Source organism: Telopea speciosissima, chromosome 2, assembly GCF_018873765.1.
Source record: "Telopea speciosissima isolate NSW1024214 ecotype Mountain lineage chromosome 2, Tspe_v1, whole genome shotgun sequence".
Classification (NCBI taxonomy): domain Eukaryota; kingdom Viridiplantae; phylum Streptophyta; class Magnoliopsida; order Proteales; family Proteaceae; genus Telopea; species Telopea speciosissima.
This window is the reverse complement of record NC_057917.1, coordinates 8,929,292-8,943,984: the sequence shown is the minus strand read 5'-3', so window position 1 is coordinate 8,943,984 and position 14,693 is coordinate 8,929,292. Positions and strand designations below refer to the sequence as shown.

At 41.4% G+C, this 14,693-nt stretch overlaps 1 protein-coding gene across 5 annotated transcripts in view; it reads left to right on the top strand.

The window, feature by feature from the left end:
- Positions 1–14,693, top strand: part of LOC122652822 (protein-tyrosine sulfotransferase-like) — a 43,628-nt gene that overhangs the window by 16,204 nt on the left and 12,731 nt on the right. The gene's annotated exons all lie outside the window — the stretch shown is intronic.

The following is a 14,693-nucleotide window of genomic DNA, read 5'->3' as shown; positions in this document are numbered from 1 at the left end:
CCAAACTTGTAGAAAAAGAAAATTACTAAGTACAAACATGCCACTAACCTCCATTGTTACAGCTTCTTTTTTATGGCATTTTTGTAAATTTTCATAACTTTGAAGCATCATTTAACCCAAATTACATACTTCTATTGAGATGAAAATTTACTAATGAGATGGATCCTGTAAAGGTTGCTCCATTGTGACCAAGTAGTCACGGGTTTGAGTCTGGAAACAGTCTCTTTGCGAAAACAGGGGTAAGGCTGCATACATTATGATCCTCCAGACCCCGCAGTGGCGGGTGCCTGGTGCACTGGGTACTCTTGTTGTTATGGATACAGGATCCTCTATAACATGGCCCCACCGATGTCCACCATTTCTAGCCACATGGCAACTCCTGAAGTCTACAAGGTTCACATACCTTGGCGAAAGCGAACATGTCCCAACAATTTGGTATGAGGAAGCTATTTGGTCTGTATAAAGGAAGAAAGAAACAATGAAACAAGACTGAGTATGGGGATCAGCTTTCTAAATCGTAGCGGACAATTACCGTCCAGTTTTCAGATCGATTGTGAAGGAATTATTAGGAATAGGGTCAGTTGAGTCATGCAGCCTTCTGAAAGAAACCAATGCAATTGTTTGTATAGTTGTCAAGGCGTCACTTAGGTGTCCAGGCACCTTGGTCGCCTGGGAGCCTTTTTGGTTTGGCCTTGTGTCCAAGCCCTTCCAACGCTTTGGGTTGCCTAGACGTTGTGACAACTATGATTGTATGTTGTACCACAATTTGATCTAGTTGGAGTCATACCTTCATGTAGCTTAAAACAGAATTGCAGTCTGGGGAATTACACCCCACCATGTAAATACTTAAACAAAAATTTCACAGTAGTGTACAAAACACGTGGATAGTTTTGGGAGTGTCCATCATGTTTCTAATTGAAGTTGAATATAGAAATTAAGACTCAATAGAACTGCCCAAATATATTCTTCCTCATCTATAAACTTAATCTAAAATGGAGGATGAAGGATTATTATCCCTCCCCCACCCGCCCAAAAAAAAAAGAGAAAGAAAAAAGAATTCTTGACATGGATTCATACCTATCTTAAAATTTAGCTGTGGTTTGCTCTACTCCTGTCTAAACAAAATATTCCTGAGCTTCTTCCATACCTATCTACTTAGATTTTTTTATGACCTCTAATGACACTGGTCCGAAGATAAGTGAGAAGATTGCGACCCCATGTATTAAGAGTTTTGATCTCATGTTTAGTGGGCCAAAGTACCATAAGTATTGAGTTGTGTGAACCCTCTTTTGAATTCTTGAGATATTTTCCTTATCATTAATGTTATGATTTGAGTGAATTTTAATTTCTGCTATCCCCATGGAAGCAAGATTTTAAGGATTGGTTGACCCTTGTCTTGATTGTTGATCCGGATTGGGTTTGGGCAAATCCCAGTTAACTCTGGCAAAGGTCAGATGGATCAAACAAGATCATTGCGTCTACTATTTGTCTGCATTGGGGTCAGTAAATATAAATCCGATCCCTGATTCTGATTCATCGATCCTAGCATGGAAGTCGGAAGTCCAGATAAATGTGAATATAAGGCAACTTCAACCGACAGTACGATTTCACTTCCAAAATCTATGATCCTTCCTATTAACCTTCTATTTTCTATTAGATATCCTGGAGCCTCTCTTTGATTTGCTTTGATTATACATTTGTTTTGAATTTGGGGTTGCACTTGCATCTTTGTGATAGACCGCTTGGGGGATTTAGGATAATTTATCTCAATCGGGTTTTATTTAATTTGGGTCTTATGGTACTGTTGGTTAGGAAGTCAGGTCATGTGTTTAGTTTTACGCAATACAGTTACTTGGTTAAGCGATTAACAGCTTTAGGAATGTTTCTTTTTTCTTTAATTTTGTCAAGTCTATTTATCAAAAAAGAGCAACCCAGAGCACAAGGCTCCCACTACTGCAGGGTCTGGGAGGGGCAAACATAGTTGTCACGGCGTCTAGGTGACCTAAGGTGATGGAGAGGGTCCCAAAACATGGCGGCACCAACAAGGCGGCCAAGCCATCCACCTAGGCGCCCAAGTTGACCAAGACGCCTGGACGCCTCGTCGCCTGGCGACGCCTTGACAACTATGAAAGAAAAAAAGAGCGCAAATGTCCGCAGCCTTACCCCCTGTAATGTAGTCCTAGATAGACAAAGGTCTACTAGGAGCCAGATGAATCAGAATCTTCAAAGCCTGCTGGCCGATTGGGGCAGGGTTGGAAATTCTGGACAGAATTAGGATTGGGCTTAGGTAAAGTGAATGGAATTTTATTTGGTAAAGGTAGGCAGGGCTGTAGGAGTTTATAGGTATAGGTTTTGTAGGATCTGGATGGAAATTTGAATTTTATGAAATTAGGGTTTCAGGTTTGGGTTTTTGGGTAAGGGAAGTGAGGTGGTTTTAGGGTTTTTAATGGGAGTTTAGGGCTAGGGTTCTGGTCGAGTTTCCCAATGATGGGGAAGGACACTCGAACAGAATTTGGGGTTGAATGGATGGGTAGAAGTCTTAGATCTGGAAATTCTAGGGTTATGGGTTTAGTATATGTTGGGGGATTCTAGGGTTTAATGGAGGGATGGGGGAGTGGTTGCTGTCGAGTGTCAAGGAGATGGTAAGGCTGCTGTGGGTGAAATTTGGTGGTGATTGATGGAGGGAACTGGACCGGACAGGGTTTAGATGGAGTTAGGGTTATGGGGATCAAATGTGAGATTGTAGGCTTAGGTTGGAGGATGAGAAGAAGAAAGGTAGTTGCAGGAAAATTAAATACTGGTGTTGTAGGAATCTGGTAGCAGCAGCTTGAAACAACTTGTAGCAGAGAACAACCTCCCGTTCTGAACAGATGCAAGGAGTCGATTGGAGTCCACCAATCCCTTCACCTTGAGATCCACAAGGCAACTCACAGAGGAGCAGAGCAGCAGCAGCAATGGCAGCTAAGACTGGAAATCGGATTTGCAAAATTAAACTGTGGGGGAGCCTCCCATGATTGTACTATTTATTATTCATGGCCAAAGGCCTTGCACTTAATCAGCTCAGGAATAGAAGTCCTAGAGCCTGAATTTCTATTACAACTCTAAGTCAGCCCTCTTTAGAAATCGTGGAGGGGACTAATTAGCTAAGAAAAATAATTAAATAAAAGATCCTCTAAGGACCAATAGAAATAAAAGAAATCTAGCCAATAGGAAAGAGTCACTTAAATTGAATCGGCTAGACCAATGGTTCAATTTAAGTACTCAGAAAAAAAACTAAGTATAGAAATAAAAGAAATCTAGCCAATAGGAAAGAGTCACTTAAATTCAACCGGTCAGACCAATGGTTCAATTTAAGTACTCAGAAAAAAACTAAGTATAGAAACTTGAAAACTGTAAATTAAACTAAGGCTCCAACAAATTAATATTCAGCCCTATTTCTAGGGCTGCTGCTTCTTCTTCTTGCGGGTACTTGGACCTGCATCAGCTCTCCCCGGCTTGGAAACATTCATCTCCGATGAATGGGTGAAGGCCATGCAACGTTCATATAACTCGGGGTCAAGCTTCTTGAAGTCATCTACATGGATCCAAGTACTTTCCTGGCGTGGGCCACCTTTCCATTTGATAAGGAAGGAATGGTAACTAGTGCCATGTTGAGTGGTCTTGTGCATGTCATCGAGAACCTCCTCGATCACATCTTCAGTAGGTGGCTTGAGTTGGGGCAGCCTCAGCATATGTTCCAAATCACCATTATCTGAGTGATGTCCCATGTACAGTAAAGATCAGCCACATTAAACACATTGCTTATGCCCATATTAGCAGACAACTTGAGAACATAAGCATTGGGTCCAATACGTTTCAGCACCTTGTATGGACCCATCTTCTTCGGGTGGAGTTTTCTGTTGACACCTGGCTGGTGTCTCTGGGTTAACTCTGACCATGACCATGTCTCTAGTCTTGAACTCAACAAATCTTTGGTGCTTATCAGCTGTAGCTTTGTAGTGATCAGTGCTGAGTGCTATTTTTCTTCTAATATCTGCATGCATCTCAGTGATATGGCTTAGACTCATCTGCTTCAATGCTTACCCTAGCTTAAGGGGGTAGAGGGACAAGATCAATGGGTCATTTGGGTTGAATCCCAAGCAAGATCTCAAAAGGGGTACGCCTTGTGGTCCTATTCACAGAGCTGTTGTAGGCAAATTCAGCAATGTCAAGTATGGAGGGCCATGTCTTCTCATAATCTCTGACCAAATACCTCAATAGATTACCTAGGCTTCTGTTTACCACCTCTGTTTGCCTGTCTGTCTATGGATGGAAGGCAGTAGAGAACAATAGCTTGGTGTTTGTCTTCATCCATAAGGTCTTCCAGAAGTAACTCATGAACTTCACATCCCTGTTAGAAACTATCGTGCTAGGCAGCCCATGGATGTGAACTACTTCCTTGAAAAACAAGTTGGCAATCTGAGAAGCATCAAGTGTTTTTCTACAAGGAATAAAGTGAGCCATCTTGGTGAACCTGTCAACAACGACCATGATGGAGTCATATCTCTCATGAGTAGGGGGCAACCCAAGTACGAAATCCATGCTAAGATCAACCCAGGGCTGATGAGGAATCGGCAATGGTGAATAGAGACCCGTGTTCTGCTTGTTACCCTTAGCTAACTGGCAAACTCGGCATCTCCTGAGTACATGTTCCACATCCTTGGCCAAGTGAGGCCAATAGTACCGATTAGTCACCTGTAGGATGGTTTTGTCTTTCCCAAAATGTCCTCCTAAGCCTCCTCCATGTAACTCCTGTATGATGTGATGGAGTAGGGAAGAATCTGGTATACACAGCTGTGTACCAAGGAATAGGTAACCATTGTGTATAACATACTTAAGGTGCTGTCTACCCTGCTTCAGATCAGCATATAGGACACTGAAGTCCTTGTCATTAGCATACTCATCACGTATCTGCTTGATGCTAAGTGCATGGGCTGAGAAAGTGTTCAAAGTCAGTACTTTTTTGCTCAGTGCATCAGCCACTGTGTTCTCCTTTCCTGACTTGTATTTTAAGGCAAAGTTGAACTCCTGCAGATAAGCAACCCACTTCGCATGCTTGGTGCTAATGGACTTCTGAGAGTGGAGGTGCTTGAGTACCTGATCCAGCTCCAAGAAGGAAGAAGAAGAAGAAGAAGAAACCCTGAACCTAGGGTTTGACTAGGGAGCCATAGGTTAGGATTTATATTTTCCATACTTAGTTTATTTTCTTGTTTTTCGATTGAACCGGGTTAGAATTGGTTGCATCCAATTGGTTCAATGGGTCTAATTTAAGTGAAGTGTTCCTATTGGTTAATAGGTTCTTATAGTCTATTGGCTGCTATGGAATCTTCTTTAAATTAGTTGTTTTTAAGTTATATTCTTTTATTTTAAGTTACTAGGGGTAGTTAGGACATTTTAAGTTTTAAATTAGTCCAATTAGATTTAAACCTCTCCCTTCCACGATTTTGTGAAGGAGAGGCCTTTAAGTTGTAATAGGATTTGGCCTTAGGCCTTTGTTATAAGTAAAGGGATCGTGGGAGGCTACCCCACTTATTGATATTTGAATTAAAACACTGTTTTCTGCTGCTGGCCGATTGCTGCTGCTGCTCCTTGCTCTTCAAGAGTGTTTGCATCCTTGTGGGTACATCAAGGTGGAAGGGTGGGTGGAATCCTGCGACTCTTTACGCCGTGACGGCTGGGAGGCTTTCCTTGTGAAGGTGGTTCTATCCTTCAGTGTTAGATTTGCTGCCGTGGATATCTGCTGTAAGTCTAAATTTAAATTTCTGTTCCATTCCTCTTTCCGCCCATTTGATCCCTCTTGTTTTCTAGTTGAATTTCTGAAACCCTAGATCATCTAGGTTATTTTAGATACTCATCCCTCATCAGAATCCAACCAGATTCAGTCCACAGCCCCCTCACACCCCTGCCTATACTCGATCTAAGCTGCTGCCCCTTCCCATCACCCTAAACCCTAATTCCCCATTAATCACCATAAACCTAAGAAACCTTAATTTCTGTTTAGGCATATTCAGCCATCAGAAATTCCCCATATTGCAGCCGAACCTTCCCCTTAATCCCTCTAACACTCGGCCTCAACCCCAGCCCCTGAATCCTACTTTAAACCCTAGTTTTTGTTGTTTTTCCTAATTCTAAAACCCGAAACCCTAACCCTAATTTCTGCAGGAATTCAAAACTATTTCAAATCCAGATATTTTTATATCATAATGACCCCCTAAACCTGCAGAATAAAATCATATAAACCCCATTCCCAAATTCCCATTCTAAACCATAATTTTGCCCTAATCAGCCCCAAACAACAGGCTTGACCAGACCTTGCTTTTACTTGGCTCCTAGTAGGATTATTTCCTATTCTAGGACTGCATTAGTACCTCATGATTAGTGAATAGAACAAACTCCTTCCCAATGAGATAATGTCTCCAACGGCGCAACACTTGAACAACAGCATAAAGTTCAATGTCATAAGTGGAGTACATTCGTTTGGCATCATTGAGCTTTTTATTGTAGAAAGCAATAGGGTGCCTACCTTGCATCAAAACTCCTCCTAGACTAATATGAGAAGCATCTGTAACAACTTCAAATATGTGGTCAAAATTTGGTAGGCGTAGCATTCAAGCTTCAGTCATCTTCTTCTTGATTACTTGGAAAGCTTTGTCGACGGCTGGTGTCCATTCAAACTTTCCTTTGCCTTGCTTGGTGCACGTAGTAATAGGTGCCATAATGGCACTGAAATTGCAAACAAACCTCCTGTAGAATGATTCCAGCCCAGGAAAACTTCTGACTTCTGTGAAAGTCTTCTAAATAGGCCATTCAACAATGCTTCTGATCTTCTCCGGATCTGCTTTGACACCCTTTGAAGACGCAATAAATCCAAGGAAGATAACCTTGGGCAGCATAAAAGAACACTTCTTCAGGTTGATGTAGAGTTTCTCCTGTCTAAGTACCCTTAGTTCTTGATTCAAGTGGTCAATATGTTCCCCTGGATGCTTACTTTACACCAAAATATCGTCAAAGTAAACAACCAGAAATTTGCCAATGAAAGGACGAAGTACCTGTGCCGTGACTCTCATGAAAATTTGTTAAACCAAAGGGCATAACCTTCCACTCGAACAAACCATCCTTGGTCTTGAAAGCTGTCTTCCATTCGTCACCAGGGCGGATACGAATCTGATGATAGCCACTTCGAAGATCAATTTTGGAGAATATCATAGAGCCGGACAGCATGTCCAACATATCATCAAGTCTGGGAATAGGGAACCTAGACTTGATGGTGATTTTATTCATAGCACTGCTGTCCACACACATTCGCCACGAACCATCCTTCTTTGGAGTCAATAAAGCTGGAACAGCACAAGGACTTAGGCTCTCTTGGATGAACCCTTTTTAGAGCAGCTCTCCAACTTGCTTCTTGAGCTCATCATGCTCAGTAGGGGGCTCATTTAGTAGGCTGGCAGATTGGGCAGAATTGAACCTGGCACCAAATCAATGGCATGCTGAATGTCCCTCAATGGGGGTAATTCATTAGGCAGCTCCTCTGGCACTACATCAGCAAAATCACTCAATAACTCCTTAATGGGTGGAGCTAACTTGACTTCCGGCTGGGCAGCAACTTCTTGTGTCACCACGGCTAGGATCAGACCCGTATCATGGCTGGTCTGCTCAAATTCCTTTTGTGGAACAGCTAATACTTTACTCTCACAATTTGTCCCCTTCTGATTTGTTGTGCGCATGGTCTGGCGTTCGCACATCTCGAAGGGTAGATTAAGAGGTTGAAGTATAATCTGCTGTCCCTTGTGTTGGAACACACATTGATTTTTTCTTCCATAAATTGCAACATCATTGTCGTATAGCCAGGGCCTTCCTAATAAAACATCAGTCATCTTCATTGGGATGATATCGCACCAAACCTCTTCTGAATAGTGCTGGAGTTATTAAGGAACATAACATCTCTTGTTTACCTCTAACTTGTTACCATTCAGCAGAGCGACCTTGTAGGGTAGTGGGTGCTTCTCAAATTTCAGATTTGCCCATTTCACTTAACCTTCAGAAACCACATTAACATAGCTGCCACTATCAACAATAATTTGGACAGTGTGTTCTCCAGCTCGCATACGAGTATAGAAGATGCGATTACGTCGCCAATCTTCACCTTTAGTTTCAGCCATCAATATGCGTGCCACAACATGAACACCTCGGGTATCTTCATAATCATGACCTAGGTCTTTATAATATCCAGCCCCATCATCACAGTCATCTGGGGGTAGAGCAAATAAACCCTGTTCAGCATCATCATCAAGGTTTTCGTTTTCTCTTTCAGCCACAGTAACCTGCCTATGCTTATGCTTTTGTGGACAATCCTTGGCATGGTGGCCTAACTCATTGCAATGATAACACCTGCAGGAGTCATTACTGACCATAGGAACTTTGCCCTTGTTGTCTACACGTGGAGGAGCTGTAGGCTGAGAAGTACTGCTAGTAGAGAAGCCTGATCGTGTAGGACCAGCAATAGAGTTGCTAGTCGTGTGTAGCCAGGGGTAGTAGGTTTGGAAGCTGGAAAAGATTTTTTGGTGTCGACAGCTGGGGAACGAAACCTCCTATTTCTAGTCAATAACTCTTCAGCCTTTAGTGCCTTCTCAAAACAATCCCTGACATCTCTAACATCAGCTACTCCAATAGCTATGATTAATATCAGCCCTCAATCCCAGTCGAAACCGAGATAGCATCTGAGTGGTACCCTCTCTAGTGCCAGTACAAGAAGAAAGGGCATCAAACTTCTGCATGTACTCAGACACAGTCATAGTCCCTTGGCGTAGGGAGTTGAATTGATCCTGTATCTGTGCTCTGTAATGCTTGGGCAAGTATTTCTCCCTTAAATCATATCTCATATCTTCCCATGTAGTGGGTGCATGGCCATCAAGTTCCATGTCCCTTTTTGCAGTTCTCCACCATTCTTGGGTAGGACCAACCAGCTTGGTACGTGCCAATCTCATCTTTCTATCTTCAGGCAAATCATACCAATCAAAATAATCATCAAGAGCAGCAAGCTAGTCATAGAATACCTGAGGATCATGATTCCCATCGAACTCTTTCAACTCGAGTTTCACTTTCTGGGAGTCATATCTTCGATTAGGAGCTTCATCTACAGTAAAATAGGATCTCATGTACTCTTCAAAATTAGGCCTCCTACGCTCTTCTCTAATTCTGTACCTGTCTTCTCTATGCTCAACTCTGTCATTCCTGTGATACCTGCGTCTATCCCTATGATCTCTGTGTCTCTCGCTGTGATCTCTGATTCTCTGGATCGATCCCTATAATCTCTGGATCCATCTCTGTGATTCCTGTCTCTTCCCAGTGTTCCATGTGCTTCGGTAAGGGGATCATTGCTGTCCTAAGCATAGTTCGAAAACTCGTTTCGTTTCGGTGTTTCGGGCTGACCGAAATATCCGAGATATACAAAATTTCAGATATTTCGGTCGAAATTTTGCATTTTTCTGTTATGTTTCGGTAGGTCATTTCAGTGGGTTTTAGACCAAGTTAAGGCTTGAAACTTCATGGAAACCCTATTTTAGATTTTAGGCTATATAAACACATTTAAATGTTCAAATTGCAAAAGTAGTCACCCAAAGTGGTGTTTTGGATTTGCACCATTGATTGGCAATGTATGGTCGAATCCTAATGTATAACTTAGTTAATTACACATACACATTGTTTAAGACTTTAAGTACTAGAGGACATAATAAATTGATGATTAATGAGCAATTTAAACAAGTAAATTGACTTGGAAGTTGGAAACATAAAGTGAATGACTCATAAGTCATAACTTAAGTCATAATATTAAGTACAATGAGTAAATAACAAGTTAAGAAGATGATATCAATATGACAATATCCCAATAGTCCAATACAAGTCAAGTAGTCATCTAGTGACTCAAATGTTTACAAATATTCTAATAATAATTGCTCCGACGTCTAGGATCGACCCCCACTCATAGTCCGATGGAGCTGACGTGCATTGTTCTCCGACTGTAGGACAAATGAATGCCACGTCATAGTATGGGAGAAGTGAAAGGATGAAGAACAAGGAGGAGCGATAGGATGAAGAACAAGGAGAAAAAAACCCAAAAAACCAGAGCTTGTTAAGTCTCGGTCGAAATTTCGACCGAGACTAACGAGTTTTTGTATTTATAAAGCTACTTTTGAAAAAAGAATCTCGATATCTCGCGAGATTTTGATTTTGCCTCGAGATATCGCGAGATGGTCGACCGAATTTTTGCATTTTTTTTATTCGAGCTGCTGTTTCGTTTCGGTCAGGTCGAGATACTTGAAATATTTGAGATCTCGACCGAGATTTCGCGAGATTTAGTACTATGGTCCCAAGGAGGAGTATTCCTCTGTTCTTCTAACCGTGTCATTTTATCAGTAATGAGGTCCTGTTTAGCTTGCATAGCTTGCTGGTCTGCAGATAGCTTCTGCAGCAGTTCCATTATAGCAGTCATGGGATCGGGTGGGGGTGGTAGTGTTGGATTGCCATGATGATCCATGGCTCTGATACCAATTTAATGTAGTCCTAGATAGACAAAGGTCTACTAGGAGCCAGATGAATCAGAATCTTCAAAGCCTGCTGGCCGATTGGGGCAGGGTTGGAAATTCTGGACAGAATTAGGTTGGGCTTAGGTAAAGTGAATGGAATTTTATTTGGTAAAGGTAGGCAGGGCTGTAGGAGTTTATAGGTATAGGTTTTGTAAGATCTGGATGGAGATTTGAATTTTATGAAATTAGGGTTTCAGGTTTGGGTTTTTGGATAAGGGAAGTGAGGTGGCTTTAGGGTTTTTAATGGGAGTTTAGGGCTAGGGTTCTGGTTAAGTTTCCCAATGATGGGGAAGGACACTCGATCAGAATTTGGGGTTGAATGGATGGGTAGAAGTCTTAGATCTGGAAATTCTAGGGTTTTGGGTTTAGTATATGTTGGGGGATTCTAGGGTTTAATGGAGGGATGGAGGAGTGGTTGCTGTCGAGTGTCAAGGAGATGGTAAGGCTGCTGTGGGTGAAGTTTAGTGGTGATTGATGGAGGGAACTGGACTGGACAGGGTTTAGATGGAGTTAGGGTTATGGGTATCGAATGTGAGAATGTAGGCTTAGGTTGGAAGATGAGAAGAAGAAAGGCAGTTGCAGGAAAATTAAAATAACTTACTGGTCATACATATGTTCATTCAAAGACATGAATGTAATCGAGAAATAGATACTACAGGATTCGTAAAATAAGAATTTCATACCAACATCATGTGCGACATCTATCATGCATAACAAGGCACCACAATACAGGTATGTGTACAGTGTTTAGTATGATTCTAACGGTGATTAACAACTCCTATTATGTCCTAATACGCTCTAGAATACCCTAATATGTCTATTCGGTAGATCTGGGTAAAATCCTAACAAGTGCTAAAAAGAAAATTACCATTTTACCCTTTATGATATAAATCTAATTAAATATATAATAACTTCAATAATAATATTAGATAGTACATATGAGGGCTGTAAGTCAGTTATGATGACTCATGAACTATGGTTTTCAATTGGTCAAAGAGGATAAGGTCAGATTGGGTTGGTTCGGCCTGTGTAGGTGGCAAACGGCTTAGGTTGGGTTATCATGCGGTGGCATGGTGACTAAATGTTAACCAATCGTTCGTCTTCTCCGGCGAAGGTGATCCGGACTGTAGAGACTTTCATTGCAGCAGCTGTGCTAGGCGACACCGCGACAACTACTCTTTCTCTTTTGTTTGAGAAGAGTATTAACTCCTTTGCTCGATCCTGGAGATCGATAGTTGCAGCAGCCTCTTCCTCAGTTCCGGAGAGTTGCATCGATGATGATACGCGACCAGGTGTGATGGCTGCAACTGAGAGCAGCTCTCCTTCCTTCTCCTCCCGTTGAAAATAATATCTTCTTACTTCTTTCTTGCAGGGACTAGCAGTGGAGCTCAGGTTCGATGCCTTCTTCTACAGCGAGGAAGTAGCAGCAGCGGCGAGTGTGTCAACCTGCAGCTCCCATTCTCTCTATCTCTCTGCCCACCAGAACTACCTCTCTATGACCCTCGGCTCCCCCTCTCAACTCTATTCCTAATGGGGTAAAGGCCAACCTTCTGCCTCTCACTGCCTTTTGTAACCAATCCCTTAAACCAGCAACCTTTCCTCTCATGCTTAAACCAAAATATCTTCTAACAACTTTCACGTTCACTGTATTTTGATTCCCATTCCCTGCTCCACTATCACAAAATGCCACTTCAGCTAACGGCTTTTAAGCATGCGCGAGCTGTTAAACCGAATCCTATATAAAACTTATCCTATTCCCAACGAAATCCATGGTTCCCCTCTATTAAAAATAATATAAGCCAACCCAGACCTGTACTGGCGGTCTGATCTAGTCGGTTCAGGGCTGGTCCAAGAGTTATCTATACATATCTATTTATATAATAGGTAATTGTTACAACCACAGTACCATTAGTAAGATAAATAATATAAACATCTTAATTTTTAATTATCACATTAAAACAAATATGGAACTTATGCGTTATTTGAGGCTTTTGAAATTAAATGACATCTTAATCAGTGCAACCCAAAAAAAAAAAAAAACTCAAGGTAAATAAAATAATATTTTTCTTCCCTTCCGAAAAATACCCCCAAAAATCCAGGTTATTACAGATTTGGCTGCTTGAAGAGAGTTCAATCAATTTGTTTGACGCAGGGTTTTGTTTCTGCGATTCCAGAAATATTTCCCACGAAGTACACCTATTGTGCATCTTCTGATAAACTTATTATATTTTTTGAAAATTTTCTGATAAACTTATGGTTTTATATTTTTTGAATTTTTAAATAGCTTCCTCTTGTTCAAGTTCTATCCAGAAAAGTCCTATTCAACGCGGATTAGCTCTTGGCCCAGAGTTTGTTTTATAATTCTGAAATTACAGATTTTCTCCTCTTCTGTGTGTTTGGAAATATTATTATTTTGGGTTCTACACGACCTAATTAGGGTTTTGGAACCCCAGGTTGAATCACTCTTCCTATTCCACGTTGTTCACAAGGCAGTTATTTGTAGTTGGTCTTTGATGTGTGACTCTTAATTGTACATAAATGCGGTGGTTCATGAAAACAGGTTGAGAATTTATTTAATATCCATTTTGTTGCCTGTGTCTAGCCTCTAGCACTTATTTCTTGATATTGTGTTTAGAAAAAGAAAAAAAAAATTAAAAAAACCAAACTTGATTGATCTAGCATAAAAGGGGGGAAAACTTGAATGACATTCTAATGTATATACCCAATAGTGGGTTGAATTGTCAATGCTATTTGTTAAGATGTGTACTATGGGAGAATTTCTCAGTCATAGTTGTGTTATGTGTTGATCATGATGGGGGGGGGGGGGGTCCCTATCGTGATCTGAGTTTAGTTGTTAGCGATTATTCTTAGTTGTGTATTGTTTATTTTCCTATTGTAATTAGGTGTTGGAGTCTTTGTAGGTTGCCTACTAAGACTCTACTTTGCCTGATTTATAAATAAAGGAGGAAGCCACAATAGGTCATACTGAATCCTATCGTGGCAGGTTGGTTGCTCTTCTATTGTTCTTTCTCTTGGTTCTCTTCTTCAGATTCTGTTGGTGGTTTGAGGTTCTGTCACATGGTATCAGAGCCATGAAGAAGAAGAAGAAAAAAGGTTATGAACCCTAGCTATATTTAAAAAAAATAATTAGGGTTTGCCCGTGTGTTCCGATGCTTACCTGCTATCGTTTGTTGCTGTTATATTGTGGTATCGTTTGTGCCCTTGATCTCTTTCTGAACTCTACGAGTTGAACCCCTATCGATGGGGGAGTTTGAAGTGCTATGTTCTGTGGTACTGTGGTATGTGCTGGCGATGTTACCTGCTATCGTTTGTTGCTGTTCCCTTTGGTCGAAGAACCCTTGGCGCTGGACTGTAATCGAAGGGAGAAAACCCTTGTTTCTGCTGGTCAAAGAACCCTTGACTCTGGACTGTCGATATTGGGCTTAGGATCATCACCCTAGAGCGATTCAATCCCTGGAACAGCAAACCCAAAACTTCCCTGTGGTGAGATTAAACCCTGCAACTACACCCGTGTTCCTTTCCGCTAGCAAGATATTTTGGATTGAAGTTCGAACTCAAGCTCCGCAAACTCCTCCCACAAAGTGGAATGTTTATCTTCCTCTCAAAATCATTCATGACGAGTTTGAGGTCGCTGATATCCTGCTTCAACTCCCACAGCTGATTGCCCAAGAGAGATGGGGTTGTCCCTTTCCATTCTCTTGGGGTGCTAAAAGAAGGGATCGGCAATTGATTCGAGCCCATCACCTCCTTCCTCTCGCCTCTGCTGTTGACGTCCTTGTTCTGGATTCTTGTTACCATCACTGGCTATCGTTTGCAAGGTAGAAGACAACCTAAATTGTGGATTGTTTTCCTTAAATCGTGCTCTTTATCTATTTTTAAGTTGGTTTTCCATTATTGCCCCTCCTTATTACCCGTATACTTGTTTTGTACCTTATTTTGTGCCTATTTGCTACCGTGAGGGGGAGATTGGAGATTATTTTATTAGGATCTTATTTGCGGCTGCTTTTGAGTATGGGGTTTATGTGATGCTCATCCTTTGTGATGCTG